General features: G+C 34.6%; 1 protein-coding gene across 10 annotated transcripts in view; it reads right to left on the reverse strand.

Moving 5' to 3' along the window:
* Positions 1 to 24,564, reverse strand: part of FOXP2 (forkhead box P2) — a 568,827-nt gene that overhangs the window by 176,071 nt on the left and 368,192 nt on the right. The gene's annotated exons all lie outside the window — the stretch shown is intronic.

Here is a 24,564-nt window from a genome sequence, read left to right on the forward strand (position 1 = left end):
GTGTAACTGTCTAGCCATCAACCCCTGAAGTTTAACTTCTCCTCTACTGCATTCCAGTACATGTCCTAAGGCAAGTTGTCTGATAAATTCTCCTCTAAAGATCTGGCTGGTCTTTGGTTCTCCACTGAATTTATTCCTTCTCCCCCCCTCCCCACATACTCATTGATGCAAAAGCTTTCTGTTGCAGGATTCCTTCTTTGATTCATATCTTTTTTCACTGCGCAGCACACAACCAGTTTGTACCAAGAGACATAGAGACATGTCAGTATGTATTTTTTAAAGTGCTCTTTATTCTACCTTTATATCCATTTGGTTCAAAAGATTATACATTTGTCTATGGAAAGTCTTAACTTGAGGAAAAGTTTGAAATTATAAAATAAACCTTGTAAGTCATAAATATGAAGAATGAGCCCTTTCACAGAAGCAAAAGTGAGGTCTGAACTAATTTTTGTTCCTATCTTCTTCTTATCATCCTATTTTCACTTGCCATCCACTTCTAGCCCATTTCTTCGGCTTTTCTTAGCCGAGCTTCAAATACTGAATAATCGGCACAGCCATAGAGAGATTAACTGGATGGAAAAGACACTGGCCTTTATGAATTTAGCCATAAAAACAGAATAACAAATCAGTGATAAAAAATGAAAACCCAATGTCTTCACCAATAACCAGAACAGTTGAATCGCATCGAGCTGAAATTTTTGGTCATCTCATTCAGCAGGTCTCATCAGAATACTCTAAATGTGAAAGTTAAAGTAGGACATGGCAATGTGAATCTCACTTCTTACAAGCCACGAAAGGTGATGTGGACAAAAATGAATGTGAGCTTCTCTTTTTCTGCTCATCTTTCAAATGTCAATCTTTCCCAGTTCTCATCCATCTTCCCTTTTCCTTGTCACTCTATACATTGGCTGCTACTTCTCAGCCTTCTCTGCACGTCTTCTACCTCCTCCAAATCTTAGTGGTTAAGTCTATGGCTGTCTTCTCTTCCCTTCCTTCTGATTCTCATCTTTCTCTTCTCTCATTCATCAGGTGCCCTTACTCAGATTCATGACCCTAAATACCATCTGTATGCTGACAACTCGTAGATTTATAGCTCCAGTCCCTATGCCTCCCGTGAACTCGATGTGTATTTCTATATTTGCCTTGATCATAACATTAGCCTCTGAAATAAGCATATGAAATTTAACAATTCATCAACTGAACTTCTTATTAACAAGCACCCCCCCTCAAAGAAAACACTCCCAAACAAACAAACAATCAAAACAAATCAAAGCCAAATAAACCAAACCAACCAACCGAACAAGGGAACAAACAAACAAACAAACAAAAAAACTGTTGCTCTTTTTTTTTTTTTAACATTTATTTATTTTTGAGACAGAGAGAGACACAGCATGAACGGGGGAGGGGCAGAGAGAGAGAGGGAGACAAAGAATCGGAAGCAGGCTCCAGGCTCTGAGCCATCAGCCCAGAGCCTGACGCGGGGCTCGAACTCACAGACCGCGAGATCATGACCTGAGCCGAAGTCGGACGCTTAACCGACTGAGCCACCCAGGCGCCCCCTGTTGCTCTTTTTCAAGTCACCAATTTGGACAAATCCTTAATGGTGCAATCATCCTTGATTCCTCTTTATCAACCCCCACATCAACCCATCAGAAAAATCTTTGGAATGCTTCCAGACTTTGCTACCAGCCTAGCACAACCTCCATCATTTTTTTCCTGCTCTATCTGGTTTCTGGTTTCTCCTTTTTACCCCCTTCCATATACTGTGCACACAGAAGCCAAAATACCTTTTAAATCTTAAACCACATCATGTTAATTTTCCTTTTAAAGATCTCCAAGGATTTCTATCTTACTTAGAATAAAATTTATATATAAACTGGCCAATTGCTATCCCTCAGATTGAATTTCATTGCACTGTCCCCTTTGCTCATTCTACTACTTGTTAAACCTTAAACAGAGAGAGCACATTCCCAACTCAAAGTCATTGTACATATTGTCCCCACTGTTTAGAATCCCTCATACATACAAGCCTTCATCTTTTACTTCTTTAATATCTCTGCTATAGTGTTTCTCATCAGAGAGGTCTTTTTGACTGACCTATCTAAACGAGGTGTGATTCTATCCTATTAACTTTCAACTTTCTTTGTCATTATAGTATTTATCTGTACATTATAATATATATTTGCTTCCTGGCTATTTCCTTCCCTAGAATGTAAATTCCAGAAAGGCAGAGACTTCAGTGTGTGTGTGTGTGAGCCTGTGTGTATGTGTGTGCCCGAATGTGTGGATGAACATCTCCAGCTAAGAATAGTATGTACCTTGTATATAGTAGTTGCTTAACAAAGATTGGTTCAAAAGAATGAGTATGGCTCAAAATAGCAAGGCTTTGGCTGTCATATAATACTCAAGTCACCCAATTCTCTATCTTTAGTATAAAACTGGCTAATATTTATAGATTCAGAGCTGTATTTCTAACTATTGAGAAAAAAAATGTTTCCACCGAGATGTCCCACAGGCATCACAAAGTCAAACAGATACAAAAGTGAACTCCTTCCTATTCTCAAATCTTAGTCACACAATTTTGAGGAAGACAAATGGCAGTCCCCCAACCTATACTACACACACACATACACACACACACACACACACACACACACAGAGTTTTAAAGATATGGTTTATCCCTTTATACTCAGCTTCCATCCATTCCCACACCTTGTCAATGCTGCTTTCTAAGTTTTTTTCTTTTTTACCCATTTCCCTTTCATTACCACAAATATTGTCTCCATCTTATCCTCTTGACTACCTACTAGAATCATCTGCTATCTGAATATCCAATTTTTATTCTTAAGCCTTGAGTCAAGTCAATCCTTTTTACTGCTGTTTCTCTAACCTTAGAAAATTGAACTCATTGATTATGTCATTCTCTACAAAAAGCTCTCTAATGGCACACATTTCTAAAACAGGATTAAAGGGTTAAAAGGGAGGGTAGGGTGGGGTCTTCTTACAGTTTCACCTCTCCCTAATCGTTATCCTTAAGGAGACTGCTTGGGTTCTATAATGCTTTCTTTTTGCACAGGTATCCTGTGTGACAGCTAATCCAAAGCTCTTAAAGGCTGCATACTCTCATATGACTGGGCCGTAAATTCCACGAAGGTAAGCACAGTCCATGTTAGTTTTATTCATCCATGTATCCCCAGTTTGTAGCTCACTGTACCTCACAGTTGGGTGCTAACAAATATGGCTAGATGAATGACTGACTCTACACTGTTGGACTGCAAGAACCTTCTGCCAGGAAAATCGTTTTTTCTTTTTGCAGTACCTTCCTTTTGCATATTATCAAACCCCTGCTTATCTTTCAGGACTAAGCTTGAGTCTCACTTTCTTTGTAAAGAGTTTCCTGACCTTTCCAAGCAGAAAGAAATTCTCCCTTGTTATGCCTAGCCCATCTCCTATCTACCATATTTAAAACAACACTTTATTTAATAAAAATGTCCTTTTTTAATTAATTATTTAATGAACTATGTGTGTGTGCTCAAGGGTGAGAAATATGTCCTATTTAATATACTTTTTAAAATAATTCTAACAATTTATTTATAACAGTTTCTGGCACATAGCAGGTCCTTACTGTTTTGTTAGATGAATACTAAATGTTATGCTCAGCACTTAGGAGAAATGAGTTGTTATAGCCATTTCTGGGACAGCGCCATCTAGTTGTGTATTCAATATACATTGCCCCCTTTTTCATTACTAAAAGAAATATGAATGAGAGAAGGGAATGTGTCCCGGTGAAAACTATATTACTGTCTTCTGTGAAGTTAGGGATGGCTATGGGACATAGTTCCAGTAGATAAGACATTAACAAAAGTCTGCAGTAGACTTAGTAAACACCTTTGCTGTCCTGTTACAGGCATTCTTTTGCCCTTTGTTCTACCCCTTCTCCCTCCATATACTGGACCACAGTCCTCGCTATCTTGTGATTACAAGGGATAGGCTAAGAGTCTTACCAAAACTTCAGCTGTGACATCTTATAGCCATTGAGTCAATGCTAGCAAATGATAACCTCCTGGCTTCTTAGTTTTATGTAAAAAATTACTTCCCTCATTTTTTAATGTCTTAGTTTTTAACATCACTTTTACTTGTGTCTGAATACAATTCTTTTTAATTTTTATTTTTTTAACATTTATTTATTTATTTATTTATTTATTTATTTATTTATTTATTTTTAAGACAGAGAGAGACAGAGCATGAACGGGGAAGGGGCAGAGAGAGAGGGAGACACAGAATCGGAAGCAGGCTCCAGGCTCTGAGCCATCAGCCCAGAGCCCTACGCGGGGCTCGAACTCACGGACCGTGAGATCATGACCTCAGCTGAAGTCTGATGCTTAACCGACTGAGCCACCCAGGCGCCCCTGAATACAATTCTTAACTGATAAGAGTATCTGGAAAATGAATAATAGAGCATTATTATCCTTGAGATGAGGAATACATTTATAGTGCTGAGATCCAGTTCAACTTTAGTCTTGGGTCAAAATAAGTATTATCACTCTATGTATACAATGATAAAATTGCATCCTGTAAAATACATTGCAATTATGAATACATGAATCATCACTATTAAAATATTACTCAGGATAACATTACCTATACTTACAAAGAGAGCTTTAAGAGGAAATTAGTAAATTTTTAGACTCCTAGAAAGAAAAGCATCAATTGGAGTTTTACTAAATTTTCCATTTTGCCTAATATGGGGCTCCTTTATTGCTGATGCAAAGTTTGTTTTTGTTTCTTTTTGAAGGCAGGCAGTAAGAATCTCACCTCACAATACTTTATTATTTTTCAAAAAACTGATAGTGTTATATATCTTCAACAGTTTTTATTTTCAGAGATGGGTAGTAATTAAAAATGGTTAGGTGTGACATTATAAAGTATATTTTTATCATTGACTGGCACTCCTTTTAACAGTTAAAGGCCTAATACAAAAAAAAAAATCATAAGATTCCCTGCACAGGTACATACTCATACAACAATCACACATACCATCCCATGATGAATTTAGTTTATGGATTGTATATCTCTTCAACATTTTAAGAATCCCTAGTGAGTGCTAATCAGTGAGCACCTCACTAGTGTAATCTAAACAGTCATGGAGTCCTAAGAACTCTGAACTCATATGATATTTGAGATAATATTATAAATACTTAAACCAGGGCAATAAACACAGAATATTTTATGTAATAGTTAATACTGACATTTAAACATCTTTGAGACTCTGTCTCTAAAAAAAGAGAAAACATACTTGATCATTAGTATATTTCAGGTGAAAATAAATCTCAAAAGGGGTGACATAAAAGTGATTAATAAAACTTGGTAACTTATGATTAAGTTTTTCACCATTAACATTTTGGTATTACTAATACATGATTTATTTCCTATTTCTGTGTCTTATGTTTTGTCTTAGTTTAAATGATAGATTTTTTTGTCATGGAAAAAAAAATTGGATGTGTAAGAAGGATCCCAACATAAAAACAAAGTAGAAACAAAACAACATGCACAGACAGAAAATTTGGGTCAAGATAGTATAAGTGTGCCCAAGTTCTTACATGTATGTGTAACCAATCTTGATTACCTGGTAGTTTGCTCAACCTCATTGTTTATGTCTCCTTAGGGTGAATAATCAAAAACCATTTTGGTTTTCTTGTCAATATATTAATTTATTCACTAAGAAAATATTTGTGTTATTTTATTTTTTTATTAAAAATTTTTTAAACATTTTTATTTATTTTTGAGAGACAGAGACAGAGCACAAGCAGGGGGAAGGGCACAGAGAGAGGGACACACAGAATCTGAAGTAGGCTCCAGACTCTGAGCTGTCAGCACAGAGCCTGATGCTGGGCTCAAACTCATGGACTGTCAGATCATGACCTGAACCAAAGTTGGATGCTCAACTGACTGAGCCACCCAGGTGCTCCTTAAGTGTTATTTTAAAGTGTTAATTTATTTAAGTGTAGTTACTAATATGAATATCAGCTTTTCTTTCTTTCTTTCTTTCTTTCTTTCTTTCTTTCTTTCTTTCTTTTTTTTTTTTTTGCTAGTTTTTAACATTTGGGGAAATGAGGTAGCAAGGAGAAATGGGTTGGTGATTTTAAGGTGTTTCAAAGAACTATAAATGGCAAACAGCCTGTCTAAAGACATGTTCAGAAATAGCATGCTCAGGAAAAAGCAAGCAGAATTGAGTTTAGGACTGGCTTAGAAATATATGACAAGCCTGTCAATATTCTCTCAACCTTTCCTTTTATCCATAACGGACATAACTTATCCATAGTAGTCACTGAAGAGAGATGAACCCTTAGGATCCTGATGAACATAGAAAATTAATTGTAAGTTCATATTTGTAGATGTATACAAGATAGTATCTATTGCCACCTAGGCCAGTGAAAGTGGTAGAAATGTAAACCCCAAAAAGTTGTAACAAGTTGGTAAGAGCTTTTTGATTTGGTTTTGAAACCACTTAGCATAGTGATTTTTGTCTTTTGGTTTTCTGGGTTTTTTTTTTTTTTTTTTTTTTTTTTTTTTTTTAGAGCAATTACCCTAACTTCATCTATTCTTGAATCTCTAACTACTGCTAAAATAATTTATAAAAACGGATGCATAAATATGTATATAAATTAAACCTCTCTGCATTAAAATAATTGAAAGGAATGAGTGCAAAGAATCACAGAAAATAATGAAAAGCCTGACATTTTAAAGGTAATTTTGTTTCATTAATTTCGAGCACAAATAGCAAGTTGAGCACTTAAGCTAAGTATTGCCAAGTAGAAATCCTGCTGACCTGCCTTAATTAACAGAAAGAATAATTTGTAATTAGCACATTATTTATATGAGAATGAGTGCTCCTACATGAGTTTAAGTGTTTGAAAACAATTTGATTCCTTAAACCTTTCCCCCTATTATCTTGATTTAATGAATAACTTGTTTAATTAATCTAACATTTATGATATAAATTAGTGAGATTTTATTCCAAAAAATGAGACAACAAAGGAGGATAGAAAAAGAGCTGTGTTTGAGGACATGTGTATAGAAAACCTAACGGTGTGATGTGAATTGATAAGTAAACAACTAATGGTTAAAATAAACAGTTAATTTATAATCCAAAGCAGTCAAATTAATTATGTAGTCTAGAGATAGAGTTTGAGTTCAGGTTGTTCTAATGAAAAACAAAAAACAAAAAAAAAACCCAAAACACTGATGTCAAAGCTGAGTGAGGTCTTAAACATTTTTTTTTAAATCCAATATCAAATGCTTTTAAACAAGTCATTTAATCTCTGTCTACCTGATAGGGAAAAGAGAGGGTCACAAAGAGGTTATGATTATGTCCACATGATTCCAAACATCTGGATGAAACCTGAAAAATGTGTCCATATATTATATATATGGAAAACATCTGTCTATTTGCATAATTTGTTTAGTTTTCATCCAGATGCTTAGCATGTTGACACAACCTTCTCTGTGTGACTCTTTTTCTCTTTTGGGTGAATAGTGATGCAGGTTCTTCTCAAACATTTTAATAGATAAAACTAAGTATTAAAGATGAAACGTGTTATAAGCATTTCATATAACTTCTGTGCATTCTGCTTTAAAAAGTGAGTGAAATACAGTGGAAGTATTTACAATGTTGACATAGAGGGACAGAAATAACTCTTGTTATCAGCTTATTATGGTATGGCAAGCTTTCACTTTACAAATGTGTCTGAGGGTGTAATCTGCCTAAATATAGGTGAAAAGGCAGATATTATCATCATGGTTTAACATTCTTTTGAGAAATTTAAATGGAAGAAACTGACAATATTGTCAAGGTAAGTAGGACAAATGGAGAGAAAGAGGTAATTAAAGATTCTGAATAATTGCTTAAAATAATCAATATAATACCTAATGTAGGTATAGATTAAGAGATTAAGAAAAGTAAATTGGAAAAATATAGAAATGGAATTGACTTTACAGATTACAGTAAGAAATGAACTCTGTGGCTTTTAAATTAACCTGCCGAGTGGAAAATTATCAAAACATACACTTGCAAGAACCATACTGACACTTTCAAAACCCTTTACCAACATTGTACTTTCATGTACTACCCAGCCATCACATTTGGGACTTGGATTTCTATGAATTGTATTGAATCTAAATTTGCTTTTATCCTTGATTAGGGATAGACATATGGTCTTTTTTTAATGGATACTATTATTCATGCCCACAAATCCATAAAAATATGTTTTATTTGTATCTGCCCACCGGAGAAGTAACAGTGTTTTCTTAAGGAACAAACAGGGACAGAAAAGAGCAAAGTCATTTGTTAATGAAGTTCAACCAGAAGAATGAAATAATGTTAAAGCTTATATTGAAGCTATACTGGAGAAACAAGTAGATGACTTTCATCAGTACTAAAAGGTGAATTAACTTATTTTAACCTAAAAGAAAGACAAAATCCAAACAAAATAAATTATATTAAAACTCACACTAAATATAAAAACAGATATAATAAAAAATCCTTGATGTTGATAGAGACTCATGTCCAAAAATAGGCTATTTCTAACATTTTTACATCTAGATATATAATGAAAAAGATTATGTGCCTACCCCAAAATCAGGATCCTTGATCTTGGCCTCAGATCATTAGTATGGTTTATCCATTGTCATCATTAGACAGCACTAGTCTATCCTGAATATTTGAGTTTGCACAAATTTTCGATGATGATACAAATACACATAAAAGAAAATCTTTTGCATAAATGGATGCTTCTGAGTTAACTTATTTTAGAAAATTAAAGGAACGTGCCATTTTGTCATGTCACATTTGCTGCCACTCGAACATTTACACTTAAAAAAATACTGACTGAAAAATGCATGAAATTAACAGACTGACTCAGGATATATTTTGCTTTGAGTAGAAACTGATCCAATAAACTTCACAGGAAGAATAAAGTAAAGTAAAACAAAAAAAGCACAATGGTCTTTCTGTGTGCTACTCTTGCCTGTGCCATGCCTGAGCAGAGGAAAAGAGTTTCACTCCTGTTGTTTATTGATTTTCTAGATTAAGAATCCCAGTGAGAGAATTGTAACAGACAACCATAAAATTATTTTTGGTGTGCTTATTTGCCTTTCCCTTGCATCTATTTGGCCTGTGCCTGTAGACAATTATGCGTTCTAGCCTAGACTCAGGTGCTAATAATGAAGGACAAATAGAATCATATGTGTAAACTTCCCCTTCTGATGAAAATTTATATTAACTTTCTGCCACTGTAAACAGAACTGCATAGCTCAGCGTCCCTGATGAATTGGTGATGAATTCAGTCATTTATATCCCAGGAATCTGTGCATTTATGGGAAAAGATGAAAACCGTCTGTATTGTGTAACCTTGCACTTTTTGAGTAAGAAAAAGAAAACACCAGCCTGTTTAGTTCATCACTTAAAGTGTGTAAATTTCAGCTCAAATACCAGATTTCTGCATGACTCTGTCAGTCTCCACTTTGGGGATCGGTGCCAATATAAACAAGCCAAACAGTGAAGAGTGCCATGTTATCGCTACAACTGTGAACTTATACACTTTCAGCCTTCCATAAAAATTGTTATGAATATCTTTACAATACAACAGAATCTTTGTTATATATACTGAAGCTGGACAGTTTTGACAGTTTGGCAGCTCTGTTGGAGAACAAAGTAATTTGGGATAGATAAGAACCTAGCCAGTCTTTTTTTGACTAAAAACATTCCATCCTATTTTAAAAGCTGTGCTTCTGAAACACTGTCAGCTTTCTTTTTTAGGCAAACTTTTCAAAGATAAGCTAGATTAATAAATAACAAAAATATGGAATATTGATAAAAGAACAGTTTTTTTAAACATCAGGCTTAATATGTAGCACAAATCTACCTCAAGCATATTATATGATTAAAAATCATAATAATAGCATGAAGAGTTTTTTTTTTTTTAAGTTCTTTTGGTTTTGTCTTCTCTCAATATAAACATTTAGGTGAATGTAGTTTTAAAGCCTCAAAATTTAGAAGTATACTGATGGCCTGGAAAACAAAACAAAACAGTACAGAAACCACAACTTAATCCACAGATTTTTTTTCCCAGAGTCCATAGACATGTGGGAAATCCATATTAAAGACAAGAAATAACAATTAACTCTTGTTTCAATTTATCTACATGTAGATTTCTTTCATTCTAAGACTGTTACATAAATGTGTATTATGATGTTGATTAAGATACTTTCTCAAAATCTTGCCATATCCATACAATATTTCAAGTAACTTCAAAGGTCAATTTAAAAAATGATTATAAATTTCCCTCGTTCCACCCCATGAGAAAGGCTGAAATTGTATATTGCTAAAATATTGGAAAATATAGCTGAGATAAAGTACCTTTTATTTTTACTTTAAACCTAAATAAAACTGGATATAGATTTGTATTTGAAAAGAAAATGCCTTTCAAGTCCATGTATCATGGTTACAAGATTGCACACCTTTTCATGATACACTTTATCTCAAAGTTGTCTGTGGCTGTTCCTATCACTCTGTGTGCATGACCTTTTAGTAAGCTGAAGAAGATACAGTTATCTTCCTTTCTGACAAGCAACATCTATCAATCAACATGTTTTCATGTAATTTATTCAAGGCAAATAGCAGCTCCTAAGGCTAGTGAACCGCGGCACTATCCCAGTGATTTTGATTAAGAAATGATGTGCACGGCTTAGGTGAGAAATGGAAAATGCAGAGAAGTATTGATAAAGATGTATCAAAAACAATAAAATGGAACCAAAAGACAAAATGAATATTTAAAAAAAAATATAGGCTCAGCATAACTAATCCTGATAACCTTGCTTAAAATCTACCGTAATAAATTGGGCGGATGTATAATTTGATGAACTTCCAATGATACCAATTTAGTTTACCTTTAGTATCTGAGGCAACGCATCGTACTTTTGTTGGGCTAATCCAGATTTTTTTTCACTGAATCAAGAATGTAAATTAAGACAAAATGATTCTTTTTCAATTTCATGCTGAAGTAGCTCAAGTTAGTGAATGTAATTTCTCCTAACAAGAAAAATTTATCACTGTACAGCTCACTCAGTTACCTCTGTAGTGAGTTGCGATATGCATTTATGGAATTGAATGGATAAAAAGATTGATAAATGTGGTGAAAGAACAGGCTGTACTTCCAGAAAAGACAGGCACAATTAAATGACTTTTAACAATTTCTCATGTTTACTCTTGCTTATAGCATCTCTTTCATAATTGCACTATTGCACATGACAATTAATTTTAGTGTGAAAAGGTACTTTCTTTTTTGTCTTTCTTTATGATAGCAAAAATTCTACCACCAAGTGTAAGAAGCCTTGTGTTCCAGTTCTGGTTCTACTACTAAACACCTGTATTATTTTGGGCAATTAGCTTTTGAGGCCTTAACTTCATCTAATCTCTCAAATCTCTGTACCTCTAAGGTTCTAATATAAAGAATACATAACATAAATGGATATATTACACACATGTATATATGCACGCATACATTATGTATGTATATATATATGGAAATATATATACAGATTATATTTTTAGAGTAAATATATAATTTTAAATAGTGATAAAGATTTCAGGCCTCATCACACAATAGAAAGTACTTAGACATCTAGGTTAAGTGAGTCAAATTCTTATCTTGGTTCAACCATTAGCTAGCCCCATTGCCCATCAGCAAATCCCTGAACTGCTCAATGCTTCAGTTTCTTATTTTGACTAGAGTATCTGTACTGACTCTACATTCTTGATTCCACTCTATTGATTAAAACCTGTGTAGATCCTTTTTGAACACTTCAAGTTTTTGGCAAAATCTTGTAGAGTCAGCATTTTCTACATGCACGTAGTTTTTAATACTATTTGTTTATTATTTAACAATCTTCCATCTTGTCAAAAGGGACTTGGCTACTACATTACATAAAATAAGACGGTAACTTAGAAGTTAAAAAAAAAAAGACAGGAGAAAAAAAGTTTTGAAATGTAAGACCAAACAGACACATCATTAAATGTGATATATTTGCTAGAGGTCAGCCACAGATTTAATGCTGAGATTTCTAAAGCTCATATGAAGAAAGAATCATAATCAAATTACAAGGTTCATTGTGTAAGATGAAAGGAAATCAGTTGCTCATAATCAGAACTGTTCTTAACAGTGAAATTTGAGTTGTATTTTTTCCCCACGGGATCTTAGGTAGCAAACATTGGAGAAGGTACTGAATAACAGTCACTACGACATTCCTATATTAAGTAAAATAGCAAATTAAACAGTTTCTTTTTAAATTATAATGTCCCTAAAAACTGATAATGTCCCTAGATACAGGCTGCTGGTATTAAGCCATTTGATATGGAGCAAATACGATGGCAGTATAGCTATGAGGCTATCAGCACTTTTGCTTCATCAGGTTAGATTTTAGAGGATTTAAAGGGTTGGATGGAGTGTGCATCATGCATACAATCCTCCATAATTACACTCAAACAAACTTTTGATAGACACTGAACCACAGTGTACTGGAACTTAGGACTCTTCATGAGTATTAGTAGTACATTTCTTTTAGGCCAGTGGTTCTCACACTTGAGGCTGCATCAGAATTATCTGTAGGGTAATTGCTGAGCTTTACCTCCAGAGTTTCTGATTCAGTAGGTCTGAGGAGGGGCATGAGAATTTGCACATTCTATAAATTCCCAGGTCATGCTGTGGCAGCTGGTCTAGAATCACACTTTGAGAATTGTTCTTCTGGGTCATCAGATAAGGAAAGATCTAAGGAGGTTAACAAACAACCTCAGTGTAAGAGACAATATCTTCCTGAGGAAAGAGAGATGCCCAACAAGGACTGAAAATGAAACAAAGCCACTAATCCAAGAAAAGATCATCCTGATACATGCTCCAAGCTAAATTACTTACAAAGCACACCTATAAAATTAAATGAGATGATGCTGAAAAACTTATACTTTCTAATTGAAAATGTGTAATATTTACTAAAATGGGTCCTTTGGTAGAAGAATAATTTTTTTCTGACATTAATTAGATAGCTATCTATCAAGATCCCTTCTGGATTATTAATACCATGCCATGCCATATAAATAGGCTGTCTGGGGGCACCTGGGTGGCTCAGTTGGTTAAGTGTCCGACTTCGGCTCAGGTCATGATCTCGCGGTTTGTGAGTTCGAGCCCCGCGTCAGGCTCTGTGCTGACAGCTCAGAGCCTGGAGCCTGCTTCGGATTCTGTGTCTCCATCTCTCTCTGCCCCTCCCCTACTCATGCTCTGTCTCTCTCTGTCTCAAAAATAAATAAAACATTAAAAAAAATTTTAATAGGCTGTCTGCTCCCAGTTACTGAGTGTTGCTTCCAGTGACACTCTTTAATCTGACCTTATATGGTCCTTTAGAGTTAATAATTTTCCACTGCTATTTTCCACTGTTTGTACTGCACTTAACCATACCATATTGTAATTATTTTTTCCATATATATTTAACTTATTATACTTTTGCCTTCGTGAGCAAGGATTACACATTCTTCTGTAACTCCAGTTCTAGAACTTGTAGTAAATAAATATTTATTGAAGTGATCTAAACAAGAGGTACAAATGTTTTTAAATTGATTAAGTCCAAACCACCGTGGGGTTCATCTAAGAATAGAAACCAAGCATGATAAATGATACCTCTGCACTTCTTGATGACTCTTTTACAATTTATAAATATAAGTTATATTTGCAGGCCTCTTCCCTATTAGTAAAAGGAAAGTGAAGCCGAATTCAAGAACGAAAACCTCTATAATAATTAAACAATGAATTCTGTGAGGCAGTGATTAATATTTATAGTCAATAATTCTATAAAGTAAAACATTCCAACAGAACTTGCATTGATAGTAGCAGATGTTATACAGAATATAGCACTGGATTTGAAGACAGGCAGACCAAGGTCAAGTCAATCTGTAGTCACCCAATCTCCTTGGGCCTTTATTGTACAGTGTTGAACTTTTAAAATCTCAATTTCATTATCTATAAGTGGAAATAATAATATTGTCCTCATCTTATTTCAAAGGATCTTTCTGAAAATAATGTGAGATGATGAACATAAATGTCATGTGAACACTATATAATTGTTCTATTATTTTTGAGAATAACACAATTTACAGCATGTGATCTTGAGTAAAATGTAAAATATATTCATTCTTCTTTGTCACCACTAGGAAACCATCTAACTGCAACTTAAAAAAAAACACTATAGTATATTTTCTTAAATATAAGTAATCATCCTTAAAAGTTTTTTAAAAAACAACTTTTTCTAGTCTTACAATAAAAGGGAAACACAATAGGAAAAATGAAAGTTCTTATTGAGCTCAAAAATAATTTAGCAACAATTAAATCCTGCTACTATGCTACCAGCAATATTCTGCTACCATGAGGAGGTAACTACTCTAATTTACATCATTATCAACAGATTATTTCTTTTGTGCATTCTGAAATTTACATCCTTGAACTCAGTCTGGGTAAACTAGTTACATTCTTTGCTCCACCAGATTCTACTAGATTGTAAATTTCTTGAAGTCAATATTATTACACGATTTTTTTACAACCTTTTATTGACCACAGTACTTTCACATGTAAACTTGAGTGTAATTAGAAAATCAAATAGGGGCGCCTGGGTGGCGCAGTCGGTTAAGCGTCCGACTTCAGCCAGGTCACGATCTCGCGGTCCGTGAGTTCGAGCCCCGCGTCAGGCTCTGGGCTGATGGCTCGGAGCCTGTTTCCGATTCTGTGTCTCCCTCTCTCTCTGCCCCTCCCCCGTTCATGCTCTGTCTCTCTCTGTCCCAAAAATAAATAAAAAACGTTGAAAAAAAAATTAAAAAAAAAAAAAAAAAAAAAAAAGAAAATCAAATAAATATTTAATAAGGCCACCAAACAAGACTGCATACTGGCCATTAAAAGAGTTTGAAACATAGTTTGAATTCTTCAGGAAATTTAAAATTTAGGTTCATACTGGTAATTTAACTCTTATATATCTATACATATAAATAAAATACATCTGTATTTTAATTTTTTTTCTTTTAATGCTTATTTATTTTTGAGAGAGAGAGACAGACAGCAGACAGGCAGACAGAGCACGAGTGGGATAGGGGCAGAGAGAGAGGAAGACACAGAATCCGAAACAGGCCCCAACACGGGGCTCGAACTCATGAACCATGAAATGGTGACCTGAGCAGAAGTCAAATGTTTAACCAACTGAGCCACCCAGGTGCCTCACATAACAGTCTAAGAAGCAGGGGTGGGGGGGGGGGGCGGATTTAAGATGACTTAATACTATTTCTTCTAGTTTTATTAACTTCAGGTCCTTCAATGAACACTCTATGCATTTTCTAAACTTGTAAGTAGGCACCAGTTCAATGATAAATTGTACACTTCCTTGCATGTTAAAACTCAATTCTAAGCTTTTAAATTAACTAGTAATTTCTGACTATTTATAAAACTCAGTTTGTAAGAGCAAGGTTTCTAAAACATTAACTATTTTTTCTCTATACCTTTTTGCTATTATTACCCTTTGTTAATGAGATGGAAATGATAGTACATTCGATGTATACATAATGCACTGTACTGACACATTATTGTTCTACTTTGGGAAACTCATCCTAAAAATTCTAATTTAATTACATTTTAATTTTTTGTGTGTTTTTTAAAAATTGGAAAACATCAATTTGAGGCACATACAAATGATATTCTCCCCCACAGCAGAATAAAGCTTAGTATGATGTTAATAACAGATGCTGCCACGTTTATATTTTTTGTGATAAAAATTAAAAAAGCTAATATTTTCCCTGTGTGACTATAAAATACTTTAATATAATTATTTTAATTTTTTAAAATAATGGCTATTGATAAGGGAGAACAGTCACACCATGGGGGGATGACTATAAGTATACAGTTTTTAAAAGTAAATTAATGGGGCGTCTGGGTGGCTCAGTCAGTTAAGCGTCCGACTTCAGCTCAGGTCTCGATCTCACGGTCCGTGAGTTCGAGCCCCACGTTGGACTCTGGGCTGATGGCTCAGAGCCTGGAGCCTGCTTCCAACTCTGTGTCTCCCTCTCTCTCTGCCCCTCCCCCGTTCATGCTCTGTCTCTCTCTGTCTCAAAATTAAATAAAACGTTAAAAAAAAAGTAAATTAATAAATGCTTATTTATTTTGGAAAATTATTTCACCACTTTTAGTATCTAATCCTATTGACATAATTTTAAGCTAAAGTGACCTGCCAGAATAGCACATGAGATTTGGTCTACACAAAGAGAATTTCTAAACCAGCTCCATGATGTTTAACTAGCTGAAAAAAAAAATGTTTTGGCTAAAATTCTATTCATCTAACAAAACAAAAGACCATTTACAATCTAATAAATACAGAACTTCTCTTCAGGTTAAGTAAAAACAATCACTACATAGAAAATAAAAATGTATCAAAATTGCTGGAATTCTGTGTTACTAAGAAGAAAATATTGTTGGCCAGGAAACATGCAATCATAGCAGTTACATACCACCTGGAATTCTATTGAAACTATTAACTAGTAGTGGGAACATATTTTAATGAAAATAATGTATTTTGTACTTTTCATAGGACCCTGAAATGAAGGGTATCTCGGAACAGCCTGGGATCCCAGGGCTGCAAGGGGGATACGTGAGCCCCTGACCCACATACTGACCTGGAGACCACCAATATATTCTAGTGCACGTCAAGTTTTAACTTTGATCAAGTATTCATAAAAGCCTCAGGCTTGTTAGATTTTATAATTCATATATGTGGTGATGGGTAAAGTAAAAAATGAAAACTTGTAAGCCCTCTCTGTAGTAGATATGACGAGATAGCTGCATTCGATTGTGCCTGTAATGGTACCTTCACGAAGAACTACAGGAGATAGGAAAAATAACTGCACTGGCATAAAACCAAGCCATCTGTCACTATTAGAATGACAGAGTGAATGTTTCAAAACCATAAACAATGAAAACTAAAGAATAAACAAATTGAGAGGGCCTTGGTTTTATGACACAGGTAAAAGACAAGCTAAACATTATTTCAGACGTTATTGTTTCAGAGAAATGTGGAAACACGCTGTCAAATTTTTACCAGTAGTTTGTTGCATATACATTTCAGTGGCACGATCTTTGTTAACAGGGAATATTTGATGAGTTTCAATGTTTAAAAATATTCCAGAATTTGCAATACTATTAATTTTATATTAGCAATGCTAAGGAGAAAAACGATCTTCTACTGTGTTTTGCAACTTCTGGTATTTTGTAAAATATGGATTTTCATTATCATTTTCCTTCCAGTAATTACGAGTAGTCTGAGAAAATCTTAGCCAAAATAACCTTAGTTTTCAATATATGTTCCATAGTTTTCTTAGATGCTGGTAAAGGATAAAAAATAAGTACTGGGGTGCCTGGGTGGCTCAGTAAGTTAAGCAACCCAACTCTTGATCTCAGCTCAGGTCCTGATCTCAAGGTTTGTGAGTTCGAGCCCCGCATCCAGCTCTGCGCTGACAGCACGGAGCTTACTTGGATTCTCTGTCTCCCTCCCTCTCTTCCCCTCCCCTGCTCTCTCTCTCTCAAAATAAATAAATATTTAATATTTAATATTTATGATACTGCAATAGCATCATAGTCTTACTTGAAGCATCTAAAAATGTGGTGGTACTGAATTCCAATTTAGGGGTGATTTAAGGCAATTTCTTTTCAAATTATGTTATGAACATTCTACACAATTCCTTGATATTTTTTTTATGGAATGTTGCTTTATATTCTTTTTGGCAAAATGCCACTTAAATTTGACTTAATTACTATAACCTCAAAATGATTTTTAAAAGTGCATATATGTTAACATTTAAAAAATTTAATAATCAAAATTTGCCCACAATTCTCTAAAAATGATTCTCTGATATTTTAGAAGTATGTTAATCCAAAAATCCCAGTTCTGCCACCATGGAAGGCACTGGTAATATCTGGAGAATTGTAGAATAAGTCTCTGTGAATCAAAGACCAAAAAATCTCAGATTCTACTTAATAATTTCTTCTCAAAATACCATCCTGTCAACAAAGTTGACTCTTGCAACCTCCATTACCCAACACCAAGAAAGATCAAAAAGGCCTACAATCTCTCCATGATGTGGAAAGCAAAAAGTGGGGAGGCACAAATCTATGGTTAAAGGTCACATTCTGTTTGCGTACAACTTCTCCGTTTTTTTGGTAAATCCAGTTTTCTTCTGTAACTCCCTACCTGATGAATTCCCCAGTTGGAACCCAAGCTTTATTATCTATGTCTGCTTCTGGGCTTGAGGTACTTGAAAAAGGCAACAATGTATGTATACCTTTCTGCTTCCCACCATGCTCACCACTGATCTAATTTACTGCCCTCTGACTCTACACAGAGAGGGAGAGTAGGAAGCCAGACACACAGAAGAGTGGGAAAGACTGGATAAGGAAAGGGATAGGGACAGTGAAACTATGGAATTAATAAATGAAAGTAAACAAATAGGACAAGTTTCACACTCTCCGCAGCTAACTCATATGCTCATGTAGTTAGATATGAACAGACTATTTCTGGAAAACAACTTCTATATATTGGTGCAAGTGTGATCATCCCTCAATTATTTTGGAAAAAAAATAGGTTGGGAAGTAATTCCTTTTGCCATCAAATATTTAATCTTCATTGAAAGAAGACACTCTTTAAAAATGTGGTGTTATAATAGCTGTGTATGGCAGAGGTATCTTTAAAACTTTACAAGTTTTCAACTTCTAAAATCAAGATTGATTATCATTTAGAAAGTGCCTAAAATATCACTGACAAAATGATTTGAAACAGATATAGCATCTGTTTTTGCAGGTGGAGTAACCTAATAAAATCTTAGCACACAGTGGCTTTCATTCTTTATTTTTTTCTATCAATCCTTCAAAAGTGTTCATATTTCACAGTATTGTTTTCTTAAGCCTCCAGGTTTGTGAGATCATTCACGGGAAATATATTGGGCCTTCAAGAAGCTATTTGGTAATATAATTTCAGAAGTTATAAAGTGGTTGTTAAAGAGGTTCGATGAACACAGAGAATTTAAATGCTAGGTAATTTAAGGAATCTTTGGTTTTTGAAATGCATCCTTTTAATGTCATTCAAAGTTAGACCACAGAAAGAACTTAAACCTGATTTCCCAATTTCATAATTTAGTTAGTAAGTCGGGTGAAGTGTTTTGTTTGATTACTTGTTTTTGTTTTTGTTTTAACTTTTAACATAGCCATGACCATTTTTCTCACTGACAAATGTGGCTTGTCAGGAGAGCAAAACAGCCTGAAAATTAATGCTGTGAATAAGGTTAAAAGGTAAAATCTGAATGAGGTGTATACCTACACGAATCCTGCGATCTCTCTGTGGTCACACAATCACAAAACATCTGAGTTTTAAAAAGGTAAATTTGCATGCATGGAGAGCCGTTCTATTTTGTATGTATCATTTTTTTTACTGGTTGTGTAGACCAATAGAAAGTATAAGTAGCCTGTCTCAATTGACAAGATCTCTTACCTCTCTCAAATGATGCTTTCTCCAAGTGTTAATTTACATTTACATGGTTCAAAATGTCTTGATTATTGGCTCTGCATTACAATCTTGTGAGGAGTAGGGGCAGCAGCAGAAATGGTTATTGTAGTAGTATTGAGCCCATTTTGCATATGAAGAAAACTGAGTTTTGGGGAGTTCAGTGTAATGGGTAAGATTATAGGTTCTGAAATTATATCACCAGTGTTTCGATTACAGGCCCACCACTTATTAGCTGTGTGGCCTTGGCAACTTATTTTGTGTCTGTACACATCATTGCATAGTTCTATAAATGACGAATTTAAACTTAATTCTCAGCGTTGTCAAAAGTGCACAAACATTTACGCTGACATGCTTCACTAAGTATTCAGATTCCATTTGTTTAAATACTCACAAATATATTTATATGTTCCTACCACTTAACTTTTAAAAATCGTTTTTGCAACAGAGTTTTAATAAGAGTGCTTTACTTTAAGAGAAATTGAAGACTGATAAAACTGCATAAAACATGGTATTTCTAGGATTCTTTTGATACTGAGTGTTCTTAGCATTTCAAATTCTACTACAGAAGTTCTATAAAATCTAACAATATTAAGTTTTGTGTTTGCAATTATCCAAGTTAAAAGTTAGATTGATATAGTTTATTTCAAACCACATGTAAGAATGCAGAGGGTTTTTTTTTTTTTACATATGTAAGTAACAAACTTAAAACATGTTTTACAGAAATCCAATGTTGATCTTTTAAAGACATCAATTGAGATTGAATTGTAAAGTATGTTCAGTAAAAGTAACGTCTTTCAATTCCTTTCATTTTCAAAGTTTTTAAATTGGTAATTTGGGGTAGACAAATATATTTTATAATGTTTTTAAGATTTAGTACTAATTACATTAAATATTGCATAATTCTTAATTGTGCATAAATTCGTATATTTTTAATTTTTTTGTTTTTATCTTATGTCTTTATTTAAATTCCATTTAGTTACCATGCAGTGCAATATTAGTTTCAGGTGTACAATATAGTGATTCAACACTTCCATACAATACCCGGTGTTCATCACAAGCGCACTCCTTAACCCCATCCCTTGACCCCCTCCCCTCTGGTAACCATCAGTTTGTTCTCTATACTTAAGACTCTGTTTTGGTTTGCCTTCCTCTCTTTTTTTCCCCTTTGCTCATTTGTTCTGTTTCTTAAATTTCACATGAGTGAATCATATGGTATTTGTCTATCTCGGACTGACTTATTTTGCTTAGCATAATTCTCTCTAGCTCCATCCGTGTCCTTGCAAATGGCAAGATTTCATTCTTTTTTATGGCTAAGGAATATTCTATTGTACATATAAACGACTTTTTCTTTATCCATTCATCAGTCAATGGACACTTGGGCTGTTTCCATAATTTGGCTATTGCAGATAATACTGCTAAAATATTGCGGTGCATGTGTCCCTTTGAATTCGTGTTTTTGTATTTTTTGGCTAAACACCCGGTAGTGCAATTGCTGGACAGTAGGGCAGTTCTATATTTTTCTTGTGTATTATTCCTTATGATTTTAATTCACATACAAACATGTATTTATTTACCAATAAAATGGACATTGCTGGGCTACCTGATTTTTACAATTTGAAAATAGGTATTAGATACATAGCTCTATAATTATAAAGACTATATTGTATTCTGTTTTAGGAATATACTGTAATTTATTCAGTACTGTATTTTTTTACTCCTACAAATAAAACTGCAGTAACATTTTTTTTTTGATATTTGTTGATGTGGTTTATTTTTTCTTTCAAGTTTTTATTTAAATTCCAGCTAGGTAACGTACACCATATTACTAGTTTCAGGTGTAGAATTTAGTGATTCATCACTTACATACAACACCCAGTGATCACCACAAGTGCCCTCCTTAATACCTATCACCCATTTATTTCATCCCTCTACCCACCTTCCCTCCAGCAACTCTCAGCTTGTTCTCTATAGTTAAGAGTCTGTTTTCTTGTTTGCCTCTCTGCTTTTTTCCCCATGTTCATCTGTTTTGCTTCTTTTTAAAAAATATTTATTTATTTTGGGGAGAGTGCAAGTGGAGGAGGGGCAGAGAGAGGGGAACAGAGGATCCAAAGCAGACTCTGTGCTGACGGGCTGACAGCAGTGAGCATGATGTGGGGCTTGAACTCACGAACTGCAAGATCATGATCTGAGCCGAAGCTGGACTGTCAACCAACTGTGCCACCCAGGTGTCCCCATCTGTTTTGTTTCTTAGATTCCACATATGAGCGAAATCATATGATATAGTATGTGTCTTTCTCTGACTGACTTACTTCACTTAGCATAATACTCTCTACCTCCATCCATGTAGTTGCAAATGGTAAGATTTCACTCTTTTTGATGGCTGAGTAATATTCCATTGTATACCCATACCACTTCTTCTTTATCCATTCATCAGTTGGTGGGCATTTGGGCTCTTTCCATAATTCAGCTATTGGTGACGATGCTGCTATAAACATCTGGGTCCATGTACCCCTTCGAATCAGTACTTTTGTATCTTTTGGGTAAATACCTAGTTGTGCAATTGCTGGATTGTAGGGTAGGTCTATTTTTAACTTTTTGAGAAAACTCCATACTGTTTTCCATAGTGGCTGTACAAGTTTTCATTCCCACCAAAAGTTCCAGAGGGTTCCCCTTTCTCCCTATCCTCATCAGCACCTGTTGTTTCTTGTGTTGGTGATTTTAGACATTCTGACAGGTCTGAAGTGATATCTCACTGTAATTTTGATTTGTATTTCCCTGATGATGAATGATGTTGAGCATCTTTTCATGTGTCTGTATGTCTTCTTTGGAAAAATGCTTACTCATGTCTTCTGCCCAGTTTTTAATCAGATTATTCATTTTTGGGTGTTGACTTATGTATTTTGGATACTAACCTCTTATCAGGTATGTCATTTGCAAATATCTTCCCCCATTCCCTAGGTTGCCTTTTAGTTTTGTTGATTGTTTCCTTCACTTTACAAAAGTCCCAATAGTTTATTTTTGCTTTTGTTTCCCTTGCCTCAGGAAACATCTAGAAAGAAGTTATGACAGCCAGTGTCAAAGAGGTTACTATCTGTGTTCTCCTTTAGGATTTTTATGGTTTCAAGTCTCACATTTAGCTCTTTAATCCATGTTGAAATTTATTTTTTTGTGTGTACAGTGTAAGAAAGTGATCCAGTTTCACTTTTTTGCATGTTGCTGTCCTGTTTTCCCGACTCCATTTGTTGAAGACACTGTCTTTTTCCCATTGCATATTCTTGCCTGCTGTGTTGAAGATTAATTGGCCATATAGTTGTGGGTTCACCTCTGGGTTTGCTATTCTGTTCTATTGATCTAGGTGTCAATTCTTCTGTCAGTTTTGATTATTACAGCTTTGTAATATAACTTGAACTCTGAAATTGTGATGCCTCCAGCTTTGCTTTTGTTTTTCAAGGTTGCTTTGACTGTTGGGGGTCCTTTGTGGTTCCACACAAATTTTAGGATTGTTGGTTCTAGTTCTGTGAAAAATGCTGTTGGTATTTTGACAGGGATTGCATTAAATCTGTGGATTGCTTTGGGTAGTATACATATTTTAACAATATTTGTTTTTCCAATCTATGAGCATGGAATGTTTTTCTATTTCTTTGTGACATCTTCAATTTATTTCATCCATGTTTTATAGGTTTCAGAGTACACATCTTTTACCTCTTTGGTTAGGTTTATTCTTGGGTATCTTACTGGTTTGGGTGCAACTTTAAATGGGATTGATTCCTTAACTTATCTTTCCGCAGCTTCATTCTTGGTGTATAGAAATGCAATAGATTTCTATACATTGATTTTGTACCTTGTGACTTTACTGAATTCATTTATCAGTGCTAGTAGTCTTTAGATGGAGTCTTGAGTTTTCTATATAGAGTATCATGGTATCATGTTGTCTGCGAGTAGTGAAAGTTTGACTTCTTTTTGGCTGATTTGGATGGCTTTTATTTCCTTTTGTTGTTTGACCGCTGTGGCTAGGACTTCCAGTACTATGTTAAGTAACTGTGGTAAGAGTAGACATACCTGTCTTGTTCCTGACCATGGAGGAAAACCTCTGTTTTTTTCCCACTGAGGATGATATTAGCTGTGGGTTTTTCATATATGGCCTTTATTATGTTCAGATATGTTCCCTCTACATGTACTTTGTTGAGGGTTTTTATCATGGATGGATGTTGTACTTTGTCAAATGCTTTTTCTGCACTTCATCTATTGAAATGATCATATGGTTCTTATCCTTTATTAATGTGGTGTATCATATTGACTGATTTGAGAATGCTGAACTACCCTTCCAGCCCAGGATAAATCCCACTTGATCATGGTGAATGATTGTTTTAATGTATCATTGAATTCATTTTAGTGAGAGTTTCTGCGTCCATATTCAAAAGGATATTGGCCTATAGTTCTCTTTTTTAGCAGGATCTTTATCTAGTTTTCACATCAGGGTAATTCTGGCTTCATATAACCACTTTGAAGTTTTCCATCCTTTTCTATTTCTTGGATTAGTGGAGAAGAGAAAGTGTTACTCTTGTTTTAAAAATATTTGGTAGAATTCTCCTATGAAGCCATTTGGCCCTGGACTTCTGTTTGCTGGGAGTTTTTTGATTACTGATTCAACTTCTTTGCTGGCTATCAGTCTGTTCAAGTTTTCCATTTCTTTCTGTAACAGTTTTGGTAGTTTATATGTTTGTAGGAATTTGTCCATTTCTTCTAGGTTGTCCAATTTGTTGGCACATAGTTTTCTGTAATATTCTCTTATAATTGCATGTATCTGTGGTGTTGGTTGTTATTTCTTCTAATTTGTGATTTTATTTATTTGGGTCCTTTCTCTTTTTGTTAAGTCTAGCGAGAGGTTTATCAAGTGTATTATTTTTTTCAAAGAACCAGCTCCTGGTTTCATT

The sequence above is a fragment of the Neofelis nebulosa genome, chromosome 4 (genome assembly GCF_028018385.1).
Source record: "Neofelis nebulosa isolate mNeoNeb1 chromosome 4, mNeoNeb1.pri, whole genome shotgun sequence".
In the NCBI taxonomy this organism is placed as follows: Eukaryota; Metazoa; Chordata; class Mammalia; order Carnivora; family Felidae; genus Neofelis; species Neofelis nebulosa.